The sequence below is a fragment of the Anolis sagrei genome, chromosome 12 (assembly GCF_037176765.1).
Source record: "Anolis sagrei isolate rAnoSag1 chromosome 12, rAnoSag1.mat, whole genome shotgun sequence".
Lineage (NCBI taxonomy): Eukaryota > Metazoa > Chordata > Lepidosauria > Squamata > Dactyloidae > Anolis > Anolis sagrei.
The window spans coordinates 9,175,009-9,189,007 of NC_090032.1; positions in this window are offsets into that span (position 1 = coordinate 9,175,009).

Genomic DNA, 13,999 nt, shown 5'->3' on the forward strand with positions numbered 1-13,999 from the left:
GGTGTTTAGAGTGGCTTGTAGTTCTTCTTCTGAATGTGCACAGACGACATTGTCATCTGCATATTGGAGTTCTATAACAGATGTTGTGACCTTGGTTTTGGCTTTCAGTCTGCTGAGGTTCAATAGCTTGCCATCTTTCAATGTTTAATGAGAAGGCGAGCTTCTCATATGCTTCTGCAATGGTGTTTAGACTGGCTTGTAGGTCTTCTTCTGAATGTGCATAGACGACGTTGTCATCCGCATATTGGAGTTCTATAAAAGATGTTGTGACCTTGGTTTTGGCATTCAGTCTGCTAAGGTTCAATAGCTTGCCATCTGTCAATGTTTAATAAGAGTGCGAGCTTCTTGTATGCTTCTGCGAAGGAGTTTAGAGTGGCTTGTAGGTCTTCTTCTGAAGTCTGCTAAAGGAACTCTGCACACGCACAGAGGCCCCTTTGTCAGATGGAAAACCTAGCTACAGTCATTGCATGATTCATTTGAAACAACGAGGCCCTGCCTTTCAGCAAAAGGGAACAACTCACTGTCTGCGTCATCGGAAACCAGAAATGGTTGCAACTCCTTAAACCACAAAATGTCCAATTTAGGCACCAAAAGAAGGAAATGCCTTGTATTTGGAAATGCCTTGTATTCCAGCTTCGGCCTGGAAGGATATTTCGAATTACCCCCAAAGTCTGTGAAACTTTGTAAAATGTCAAAGATAAACACTATGCATCTTGCAATAAATAAGAAAAGAAGCAAAAACCCTGACAGGGCAGATATTTAAACACATGTTCATGACTCACACATTGCTAATTGTGAGTAATGCCAATGAGTTGCAAAAGTATCGGATCAGCACCGAAAGGTCGCATTGAACATTATGCAGATTGTAATCGTTACCTGCGAGAACGAAAATAGCCAAGTCATAAAGAGGCATACGAAAACCGTATGGACCAATAACTGTTGGGAAGTCATTATGTTCAGAGAGGGATTACTGTATGCAATAATAATAAAGTAAAATAATAAATGTAATAATCATCATAAATAGTGTAAAATAATAAATGTAATAATAATAATAATAATAATAGGGTAAAATACTATAAATGTAATAATAATAAAGAGAGTAAAATAATACATGAAATAAAAATAATACTAATAGCAGAGTAAAATAATAAATAACCTTGACTCGAGTTTAAACATAGTTTTTCAGCCCCCCCCCCCTTTTTTAGCCCCTCAGCTTATACTTGAGTCAAAGTTATTGATTATTTTACTCTGTTATTAGTATTATTATTTTTATTTCATGTATTATTTTACTCTCTTTATTATTATTATTACATTTACAGTATTTACCCTATTATTATTATTACATTTATTATTTTACACTATTTATTATTATTATTACATTTATTATTCTACTCTATTATTACTGTTATTATTGCATTTCTATTATTTTACTTTATTATTATATTTATTATTTTACTCTATTATTATTACATTTATTATTTTACTTTATTATTATTATTGCATTTATTATTTTACTCTATTATTACATTTATTATTTTCCTTTATTATTATTGCATTTATTATTTTACTCTATTATTACATTTATTATGTTACTCTATTATTACATTTATTATTCTATTCTATTATTACTGTTATTATTGCATTTCCATTATTTTACTTTATTATTATATTTATTATTTTACTCTCTTTATTATTATTATTATTACATTTATTATTTTACACTATTTATGATTATTATTACATTTATTATTTTACACTATGATTATTATTGCACTTATTATTTTACTCTATTATTACATTTATTATTCTACTCTATTATTACTGTTATTATTGCATTTCCATTATTTTACTTTATTATTATATTTATTATTTTACTGCACATGTTTGTAACTTGGGGACTGCCTTTGTGAAAACTAGGCTTGGGTGGGTAACCACGGAAAAAATTGGTTCTAAACTCGTTTTGTTTTTAGGGGGCCCTTGCATTTCGTTTTTTTTAAGAATTCCGAAATTTTCCTTTTAAACATTTCAAAATATACGAAATTTCGTAAAATTATGAATCGATTCATTAATGGCGGACGCAATTGTGCAATATGCTAAAAAAACCTCCAAATGGGACAGGGGGAACTTCTGAAACTTCCCTCTCCCTCTGTGGTTGACTGTTGGTGTGATAAAACAAACAACAACTATATTATATTATATTATTATAATATTATATTATATTGTTGTATATTATATTATAATATTATTATATATGTTATATATATATTATATTATATTATTATAATATTATTATATTATATTATTGAATATTATATTATTATATTATAGTATATTATATATTATATTATATTAGAATCATTGAATCATAGAATCAAAGAGTTGGAAGAGACCTCATGGGCCATCCAGTCCAACCCCATTCTGCCAAGAAGCAGGAATATTGCATTCAAAGCACCCCTGACAGATGGCCATCCAGTCTCTGTTTAAAAGCTTCCAAAGAAGGAGCCTCCACCACACTCCAGGGCAGAGAGTTCCACTGCTGAACGGCTCTCACAGTCAGGAAGTTCTTCCTCATGTTCAGATGGAATCTCCTCTCTTGTAGTTTGAAGCCATTGTTCCGCGTCCTAGTCTCCAAGGAAGCAGAAAACAAGCTTGCTCCCTCCTCCCTGTGGCTTCCTTTCACATATTTGTACATGGCTATCATATCTCCTCTTATTATAATATTATTATGTTGTTGTTCATTCATTCAGTCGTCTCCGACTCTTCGTGACCTCATGGACCAGCCCACGCCAGAGCTCCCTGTCGGCCGTCACCACCCCCAGCTCCTTCAAGGTCATTATATTATATATAATATTATAATATTATAATATTATAATATTATAATATTATAATATTATAATATTATAATATTATAATATTATAATATACAATTATAATATAATATAATATATTATATTATATTATTATAATATTATTATATTATATATTATATTATAATTGTATATTATATTATATTATATTTTATACTAGCTGTACCTGGTAACGCATTCCTGTGGCATAGAGTGAGGGTATGAAAAATAAAGTAATGAGAAATTTTGGGTAAGAAGGATGCCAGGAGAAAGAGGAGCGAGGGGGGAATGTGGGGTTTGCCAGCAGGAAGGAAGGAAGGAAGGAAGGAAGGAAGGAAGGAAGGAAGGAAGGAAGGTAGCCCAGTGCAGCCCAGAGTGAGGCAAGAAGAAGCATGAGGAAAGAGGAGGGAAGCAGCAGAGCAAAGGGACCGGAAGTGGGGTAAATGCGAGATTGTAAAACTTGCACCAGACATACAAAAATAATTACGAAATAATTACAAAATAATTACGAAATAATTACGAAAATTGGAAAAATTGTTTTGATTCTTAATTACTCCTCACACTATTCCTGCATGACTCAATATTGGATTGTAAGCTAATTTAAATACGAATTAATAACGAATAACGAAATTAACGAACTGGATCGCCCAAGCCTAGTGAAAACTCCAAGGTTGGTCTCAATATCAGGCTTCCCTGTCACCTGATGTGCTGCGAGTCGAAACTGACGGTTGAAAAGCCAAAGGAGACCGAGCCAACAACTTAACTCAAGAGGATCTGATGACTCAGGAAACCCCACCCTGGACTTTGGTCTTCTCTCGGCGTCATCCAGGTGAGCGCACCGGTCCCACCCAAAAGAAAGGACTGGTTGCCAAGAATTGAAAAAACACAGCAAGAAAACGCATTAGGGCAGACCCATAGGGCTTGAGGATCCAAATAAGTCCAAATTTATTTATATCCCGATCTTCTCATCTCCGGGGGAGTTGTGAACTCCGCCAATAATGGACCTGGACCAAACCTGGCACACAGAACCCCCATGACTAACTCAACGTACTGGAGAGGTTGGAGGGGAATGACTCACCTAATGGGAGTTGTAGTTTAGCCTACAGCCAGAGAACACACTGAACCCCACCCATGATGCATTTAGATCCCTAATCTATCTAAAACACAGACATGTGCTTTTCACCTTAAGAACAGACAAGCATCCCGAACTCTGAGGATTACCTGGGAAGAAATCTCACTGGAGCATTGCAGCGCACCCAAATATCTGGGAGTCACTTTGGACCGTGCTCTGACCTACAAGAAGCACTGCCTGAACATCAAACAAAAAGTGGGCGCTAGAAACAGCATCATACGAAAGCTGACTGGCACAACCTGGGGATCACAACCAGACACAGTGAAGACATCTGCCCTTGCGCTATGCTACTCTGCTGCTGAGTATGCATGCCCAGTGTGGAACACATCTCACCACACTAAAACAGTAGATGTGGCTCTTAATGAGACATGCCGCATTATCACGGGGTGTCTGCGCCCTACACCACTGGAGAAATTACACTGCTTAGCCGGTATTGCACCACCTGACATCCGCTGGGAAATAGCAGCCAATAGCGAAAGGACCAAGGCAAAGACATGTCCAGCCCATCCACTGTTTGGGTATCAGCCAGCACGTCAACGACTTAAATCAAGACATAGTTTTCTTAGATCTACAGAGACACTCGCTGGAACACCTCAGCAAGCGAGAGTTCAAAAGTGGCAGGCCCAAACCCAGCACCTCAATTCATGGGTGATACCAGATGAGAGACTCCCCCCTGGGCACTCAGAAGACTGGGCGACTTGGAAGGCGCTGAACAGACTGTGCTCTGGCACCACGAGATGCAGAGCCAACCTTCAGAAATGGGGCTACAGGGTGGAATCCTCGGCATGCGAGTGCGGAGAAGAGCAAACCACTGACAACCTGCTGCAATGCACCCTGAGCCCTGCCACATGCACAAGGGAGGACCTTCTTGCGGCAACCCCAGAGGCACTCCAAGTGGAAAAACACTTAAAACAATACAATAATTAAAATGAAGAACAATTTTAACAAATATAAGCTTAGTAGTATTTCAATGGGCCTGCTTTTGGCTGATGAGATAGGATTGTTGTTGTGTGTTGAGACTTACATTAAGAGACTATTTTGAGTTAGCGTTTGCAATACGCTTCTGTTTACTTCTGTTTCCTTTTCGGCTGAGCTCAAGCCTGGAAGATCCGGAATACTGTGTTTTCTAATTGTCTTTGGCGACCCCTCTGACAACCCCTTGCGACCCCCCCAGGGGTCCCGACCCCCAGGTTGAGAAACACTGGTCTAGAGGCATTCTCTCCTGACGTTTCGCCTGCATCTATGGCAAGGATCCTCAGAGGCAGTTTATTTACCTGCCTGAAGGTTCCTTTGAGTTGCTAATTTTCACTGCTGTTAAGTGCCTCTTTTGTTGTACCTCATTAAGGACTATTATTAGCATTTCAATTGCTGTGAAAGACATTATCTGTGCTCTAAGTCTCAACATTGTGTGCTTTCAAAACGTTTCAGACTTAGGTTGACCCTGAGCAAGGGCCGGGTAAATAATCTTGGAGGGCCGCATCCGGCCCCTGGGCCTTAGTTTGAGGACCCCTGATTTAGAGCAAACTTGCCCAACATAACAAACTTCAAGTACTGGTCATTCCACAGATATATAAACCCCTTTTCCTAGTTCCAACAGACCTCACTACCTCTGAGGATGCTTGCCATAGATGCAGGCGAAACGTCAGGAGAGAATGCCTCTAGACCAGTGTTTCTCAACCTGGGAGTCGGGAGAAGGGGTGGCTCAACCCATTACGCGAAGTAAGCATTTGCAGTATAGTTGATTTTGCCCAGGGGCGCTCTTGGGGGAAAATAGACCTTGACATATGCGAGTTGTAGTTACTGGGATGTATAGTTCACCTACAATCAAAGAGCATTCTGAACTCCACCACTGATGTAATTGAACCAAATATGGCACACAGAACTCCCATGACGAACAGAAAATATGTATCAGTGATTGGTTGGGGGGGGGGGGGCGCCAAAATACTGTTTGCTTACCATTGAAAATTACTTAGGGCCGCCTCTGGTCGCAAGGGGTTGTCAGAGGGGTTGCCAAAGACAATTAGAAAACACAGTATTTTCCGTTGGTCGTGGGGGTTCTGTGTGGGAAGTTTTGCCCAATTCTATCATTGGTGGAGTTCATAATGCTCTTTGATTATAGGTGAACTACATTGGTGGAGTTCAGAATGCTCTTGGATTATAGGTGTACTCCCAGCCACTACAACTCCCAAATATCAAGGTCTATCTTCCCCAAACCTCACCAGTGTCCACATTTGGGCATATTGAGTATTCATGCCAAGCTTGGTCCAGATGCATCGGCGTTCTCTGGATGTGGGTAAACTACAACTCAAAAACCCAAGGTCAATGCCCACCAAATACTTCTGGTATTTTCTGTTGGTCATGGGAGCTCTGTGTCCAAAGTTTGGTTCAATTCCATCATTGGTGGAGTTCAGAACGCGCTTTGATATTGTAAGTGAACTGTAAATCCCAGCAACTACAACTCCCAAATGACAAAATCAATCCTCCTCTCAACCTCACCAGTATTCAAATTTGGGCGTATTGAGTATTTGTGCCAAATGAATGAAAATACACCCTGCATATTAGTGTTGCATCCCAGTTCAAGAAACAAGACCATAAGATTAAATCCACCACTCTGGACTGTAGGAAAAGCAATCCTTGTTTATTGATGAAAAATTGGTTACAAAAGAAAAGTAAATGCAGAGTAAAAAAGCCACAGAAAAACACAGTAGTCAATAGGATCTCTGAACTTGAGCAAAACTTCAAAAGCCACAAAACAATAACCAGGAGTCTGTTAGCCTTTTACTAACCATGAACTTGGAAACTACAAGCCTCTAGGATTACTGGCCATGGAACACAGGAATTCTGCCAAGACCAGCCACAGTCCCGAACGTTGCTTGACCTAAAGAAGCACCCGGCAGGGATGCTCTTAAACCAAAGAAGCTATTCTTAGAAACGCCCCTTGACTTTTCTGTTTGGGCCTCTTTCTGCTGAAGGCGCTGTGACCTTCGTACAGACTGGGAAACAAATCTATCTCTCACTATCTGTTCTCTTCGGACCTCATTATCAAGCCCAGGTGGGGAGATATCACGGCTAATTTCCAAAACATTTTCTTCTAACTGTTGGGTTTCGTTTTCATTCCCACTGACCTCTGCATCAACAACAGATTCCACACAGTCAGAGTCAGGGAGAGCTTGCTCAGTTGGAAAAACTATCAGAGAATCCTGTTCACACAGATCAGGATCAGACTGAACCCCAACAATTAGATATTTACAAGATGATTCATAACAGGAGCAAAATTATAGTTGTGAAGTAGCAATGAAAATAACATTATGGTTGGGGGTCATCACAACATAAGGAACTGTATTAAGGGGTCACGGCATTAGGAAGGTTGAGAACCACTGCTCTAGACTATGGCCATATAGCCCGAAAAACCCTACAACAACCCATTATTATTATTATTATTATTATTATTATTATTTTATCTTGTAAGCCGCGCTGAGTCCCGTTTGGGGTGAGAAGGGCAGCATATAAATGTTGTAAACAAACAAATAAATAAATCTATTGCTTTGGACAGTAATTCCCATCAGCCCCAGCTAGTAAGTGATTATGGAAGCAAACAGTCCTATTCAGCATCCAGAGGCTCTAGTTTAGCAGGTTATGTTTCCTTCTAAAAGGGTGTGCGTTCTCTTGCTATTTCCATCTCAGAATCTTATTTAAACAAAGGCAAGGAACATGTTCGCTATGGCTACACCACAGCAAACGGACCAAAGTCCAAGCCATGGATGCAATCTCAAAAGCAAGGACTTACAAATAAGGAAGCGAGTGGTTTTATTTCGCCTTGGACATGAGGACATGGCCAAGCCGTGTTTCCACGGGAGCAAAACCTTCAGTGAACCCAGAAAGCTTGCATATTTTAGGCTACAAGGAAGTCAAAACTGCAGCTCGATTTTCCAGCCCACTGGGGCTCAGTTAGGCATTAACCAAAGCCGGCAGAGAGGCAAGAACCAGACGAGTGTTTTTCATTTTCTTGCCACAAGACCTTAAAAGGTTATTTCATGGCGACGCCTCTGGGGAAATGGAAAGGAAAACATTAACGTGTGTGTGGGATAGGGAAGAAGGATCAACCAGGGGTGTTTAAATAGGACACTGCTACTGGAAGTTTCCAGTTTGGTGGGTCTACATAAGTTGAATATGCTTTTATGGATTTTAACTGCTTTTTTAAAAATACCATTAATATTTTGTTTTAATGTTTGCATATTTGTAAATTTAAAATAGTATCAAAATGCTTTGCTTTTACTGGAAGTAAAAGAGACATACACAAGAAGTGGGAAAAGGGAGAAATCACCAAAGAAGAATTCAAACAAATAGCCAACACCTGTAGGGATAAGGTCCGCAAGACGAAAGCACAAAACGAGCTCACACTTGCCAGGGACATTAAAAACAATAAGAAGGCCATCTTTTCTTATGTCAGTAGAAAAAGGAAAAACAAGGAGGCGATAGGGCCTCTTTGAGGAGAAGATGGGGCAATGCTGACAGGGGTTAGGAAAAAGGCAGAACTACTTAATGCCATCTTTGCCTCGGTCTTCTCACAAAAAGAAAGTCATCTTCAACCTCAGCAAGATGGAGTGGGTGAGGGATTAGAGGACATCCAACCCCAAATTGGGAAACAAGTCGTCCAGGAATACCTGGCCGCTCTAAATGAGTTCAAGTCCCCTTTCAGGGCCAGATCAACTACACCCAAGAGTATTGAAGGAACGAGCGGAAGTCATTTCGGAACCATTGGCAATCATCTTTGAGAGTTCTTGGAGAACGGGAGAAGTTCCAGCAGACTGGAGGGGGCCAATGTGGTCCCAATCTTCAAGAAGGGAAAAAAGGATGACCCAAACAATGACCAATGTCCGGTCAGCTTCTTGGCAGAATGGGGCTGGACTGGATGGCCCATGAGGTCTCTTCCAACTCTTTGATTCTATGATTCTACTGGAAGTTGCTATGAATTTCCTTGTCGAGAGAAAAAGCAGGGTATAAACAAACATGTTTCAGCCATTTGTTCCATTGTATATAATACTAGCCGTCCCCTGCCACACGTTGCTGTGGCCCAGTCTGTGTGTATGTGTTTTAGGTGTATATTTTTGTGTATATGTGTATATCTCTCTTGAATTGTGGTGACCAGAATTGGAATATTGTGTCCAATTCTGGGCACCACAATTCAGGAGAGATATTGACAAGCTGGAATGTGTCCAGAGGAGGGCGACTAAAATGATCAAGGGTCTGGAGAACAAGCCCTATGAGGAGCGGCTTAAGGAGCTGGGCATGTTTAGCCTGAAGAAGAGAAGGCTGAGAGGAGATATGATAGCCATGTATAAATATGTGAGAGGAAGCCACAGGGAGGAGGGAGCAAACTTGTTTTCTGCTTCCCTGGAGACTAGGACGCAATGGAACAATGGCTTCAAACTACAAGAGAGGAGATTCCATCTGAACATGAGGAAGAACTTCCTGACTGTGAGAGCCGTTCAGCAGTGGAACTCTCTGCCCCGGAGTGTAGTGGAGGCTCCTTCTTTGGAAGCTTTTAAACAGAGGCTGGATGGCCATCTGTCAGGGGTGCTTTGAATGCAATATTCCTGCTTCTTGGCAGAATGGGGTTGGACTGGATGGCCCATGAGGTCTCTTCCAACTCTTTGATTCTAGGATTCTATATATGTGTGTTTGCGTGGATGTGCTTTTTGTGTTTTTCAGTGTTTTTATGAGTGATGGTCACTCATTGGCCTGATATGTGTTGTGTCCAAATTTTGTGTCAATTCGTCCAGTGGTTTTTGATGTATGTTAATGCCACAAACGATTTCAGCACCTAGTATAGAATCAGTGTTATGCAATGGTTTTTGAGGAGAGGCAGGCAATAAATAAATGCATTATTAGTATTATTGATAATAAAATCTATTTTATTATAATAATAATAATATAGTATATAATATTGGTATTATATTTATATTATAATATTAGTATTAATTTAAATATATCACTAATTAGTAATATAATAAATAAGGTAAAGGTTGTCCCCTGACATTAAGTCCAGTCATGTCTGACTCTAGGGTGTGGCAAAATTACTAAGTTGATCATAGAATCAAAGAGTTGGAAGAGACCTCATGGGCCATCCAGTCCAACCCCCTGCCAAGAAGCAGGAATATTGCATTCAAATCACCCTTGACAGATGGCCATCCAGCCTCTGTTTAAAAGCTTCCAAAGAAGGCGCCTCCACCACACTCCGGGGCAGAGAGTTCCACTGCTGAACGGCTCTCACAGTCAGGAAGTTCTTCCTCATGTTTAGACGGAATCTCCTCTCTTGTAGTTTGAAGCCATTGTTCCACGTCCTAGACTCCAAGGAAGCAGAAAACAAGCTTGCTCCCTCCTCCCTGTGGCTTCCTCTCACATATTTATACATGGCTATCATGTCTCCTCTCAGCCTTCTCTTCTTCAGGCTAAACATGCCCAGCTCCTTAAGCCGCTCCTCATAGGGCTTGTTCTCCAGACCTTTCATCATTTGAGTCGCCCTCCTCTGGACACATTCCAGCTTGTCAATATCTCTCTTGAATTGTGGTGCCCAGAATTGGACACAATATTCCAGATGTGGTCTAACCAAAGCGGAATAGAGGAGTAGCATGACTTCCCTAGATCTAGACACTAGGCTCCTATTGATGCAGGCCAAAATCCCATTGGCTTTTTTTGCCGCCACATCACATTGTTGGCTCATGTTTAACTTGTTGTCCATGAGGACTCCAAGATCTTTTTCACACGTACTGCTCTCGAGCCAGGCATCGTCCCCCATTCTGTATCTTTGCATTTCATTTTTCCTGCCAAAGTGGAGTATCTTGCATTTGTCCCTGTTGAACTTCATTTTGTTAGTTTTGGCCATTCATCTCTCTAATCTGTCAAGATCGTTTTGAATCCTGCTCCTGTCCTCTGGAGTATTGGCTATCCCTCCCAATTTGGTGTCGTCTGCAAACTTGATGATCCTGCCTTCTAGCCCTTCATCTAAGTCATGAATGAAGATGTTGAACAGGACCGGGCCCAGGACGGAACCCTGCGGATGGCACTCCACTCGTCACTTCTTTCCAGGATGAAGAGGAAGCATTGGGGAGAATCACCCTCTGGGTTCGTCCATTTAACCAATTACAGATCTATGACAAATGGCCTGTATCATGACTTGAATTGTCATTCAATCCGATATCCTATATTATATTAACTGATCCTGTTAATTTGCTTTGCTTCCATGGTTTTTCCTAAGCCGTTATACCTTACTAAACCACTTTATCCTTTAACTCAGGGGTCCCCAAACTTTTTGAACAGAGGGCCGGGTCACAGTCCCGCAAACTGTTGGAGGGCCGGATTATAATTTGAAAAAAACATGAATGAATTCCTATGCACACGGCACATATATTATTTGCAGTGCAACCCCCCCCCCCAAAATCAAAACACAAAAACCCACACTTCTATATAAATAAAAATGTAATGTTCGTTTGTGGGATTAACAGAACTCAAAAACCACTGGACGAATTGACACCAATTTTGGACACAAGACACCTAACAACCCAATGTACGTCCTTCACACAAAAAATTGATTTTGTCATTTGGGAGTTGAAGTTGCTGGGATTTAAAGTTCACCTACAATCAAAGACCATTCTGAACCCCACCAACGATGGAATTGAACCAAACTTGGCACACATTTCTCCCATGACCAACTGAAAATACTGGAAGGGTTTGGTGGGCAGCGTCCTTTCGTTTTGGAGTTGTAGTTCACCTACATTCAGAGATCATTGTGGACTCAAACAATGATGGATCGGGATCAAACTTGGCACAAATACTCAATATGCCCAAATGTGAACACTGGCGTAGTATGGGGGAAATAGAATCTTGACATTTGGGAGTTGTAGTTGCTGGGATTTATAGTTCACCTACAATCAAAGAGCATTCTGAACCCCATCAACGATGGATTTGAACCGAACTTGGCACACAGTTCTCCCATGACCAACCGAAAATACTGGAAGGGTTTGGTGGGCAGTGTCCTTTGGTTTTGGAGTTGTAGTTCACCTGAATCCAGAGATCGTTGTGAAGTCATACAATGATGGATCTGGACCAAATTGGCACGAATATTCCATATGCCCAAATGTGAACACTGGTGGAGTTTGGGGAAAATAGAATCCAGAGATCGTAGTGAACTCATACAATGATGGATCGGGATCAAACTTGGCACAAATACTCAATATGCCCAAATGTGAACACTGGTGGAGTATGGGGGAAATAGAATCTTGACATTTGGGAGTTGTAGTTGCTGGGATTTATAGTTCACCTACAATCAAAGAGCATTCTGAACCCAATCAATGATGGAATTGAACCAAACTTTGTCGCACAGTTCTCCCATGACCAACACAAAATACTGGAAGGGTTTGGTGGGCAGTGTCCTTTGGTTTTGGAGTTGTAGTTCACCTGTCTCCATAAATCACTGTGGACTCCATGATAGATCTGGACCAAATTGGCACGAATATTCCATATGCCCAAATGTGAACACTGGTGGAGTTTGGGGAAAATAGAATCCAGAGATGGCAGTGAACTCATACAATGATGGATCTGGACCAAATCGGCACGAATATTCCATATGTCCAAATGTGAACACTGGTGGAGTTTGGGGGAAATAGAATCCAGAGATCGCAGTGAACTCATACAATGATAGATCTGGACCAAATTGGCACGAATATTCCATATGCCCAAATGTGAACACTGGTGGAGTTTGGGGGAAATAGAATCCAGAGATCGCTGTGAACTCATACAATGATGGATCTGGACCAAATTGGCACGAATATTCCATATGCCCAAATGTGAACACTGGTGGAGTTTGGGGGAAATAGAATCCAGAGATCGCTGTGAACTCATACAATGATGGATATGGACCAAATTGGCACGAATATTCCATATGCCCAAATGTGAACACTGGTGGAGTTTGGGGGAAATAGAATCCAGAGATCGCTGTGAACTCATACAATGATAGATCTGGACCAAATTGGCACGAATATTCCATATGCCCAAATGTGAACACTGGTGGAGTTTGGGGGAAATAGAATCCAGAGATCGCTGTGAACTCATACAATGATGGATCTGGACCAAATTGGCACGAATATTCCATATGCCCAAATGTGAACACTGGTGGAGTTTGGGGGAAATAGAATCCAGAGATCGCTGTGAACTCATACAATGATGGATATGGACCAAATTGGCACGAATATTCCATATGCCCAAATGTGAACACTGGTGGAGTTTGGGGGAAATAGAATCCAGAGATCGCTGTGAACTCATACAATGATGGATCTGGACCAAATTGGCACGAATATTCCATATGCCCAAATGTGAACACTGGTGGAGTTTGGGGGAAATAGAATCCAGAGATCGCTGTGAACTCATACAATGATAGATCTGGACCAAATTGGCACGAATATTCCATATGCCCAAATGTGAACACTGGTGGAGTATGGAGGAAATAGAATCCAGAGATCGCTGTGAACTCATACAATGATGGATCTGGACCAAATCGGCACGAATATTCCATATGCCCAAATGTGAACACTGGTGGAGTATGGGGGAAATAGAATCCAGAGATCGCTGTGAACTCATACAATGATGGATCTGGACCAAATTGGCACGAATATTCCATATGCCCAAATGTGAACACTGGTGGAGTTTGGGGGAAATAGAATCCAGAGATCGCTGTGAACTCATACAATGATGGATCTGGACCAAATTGGCACGAATATTCCATATGCCCAAATGTGAACACTGGTGGAGTATGGGGGAAATAGAATCCAGAGATCGCTGTGAACTCATACAATGATGGATCTGGACCAAATTGGCACGAATATTCCATATGCCCAAATGTGAACACTGGTGGAGTTTGGGGGAAATAGAATCCAGAGATCGCTGTGAACTCATACAATGATGGATCTGGACCAAATTGGCACGAATATTCCATATGCCCAAATGTGAACACTGGTGGAGTTTG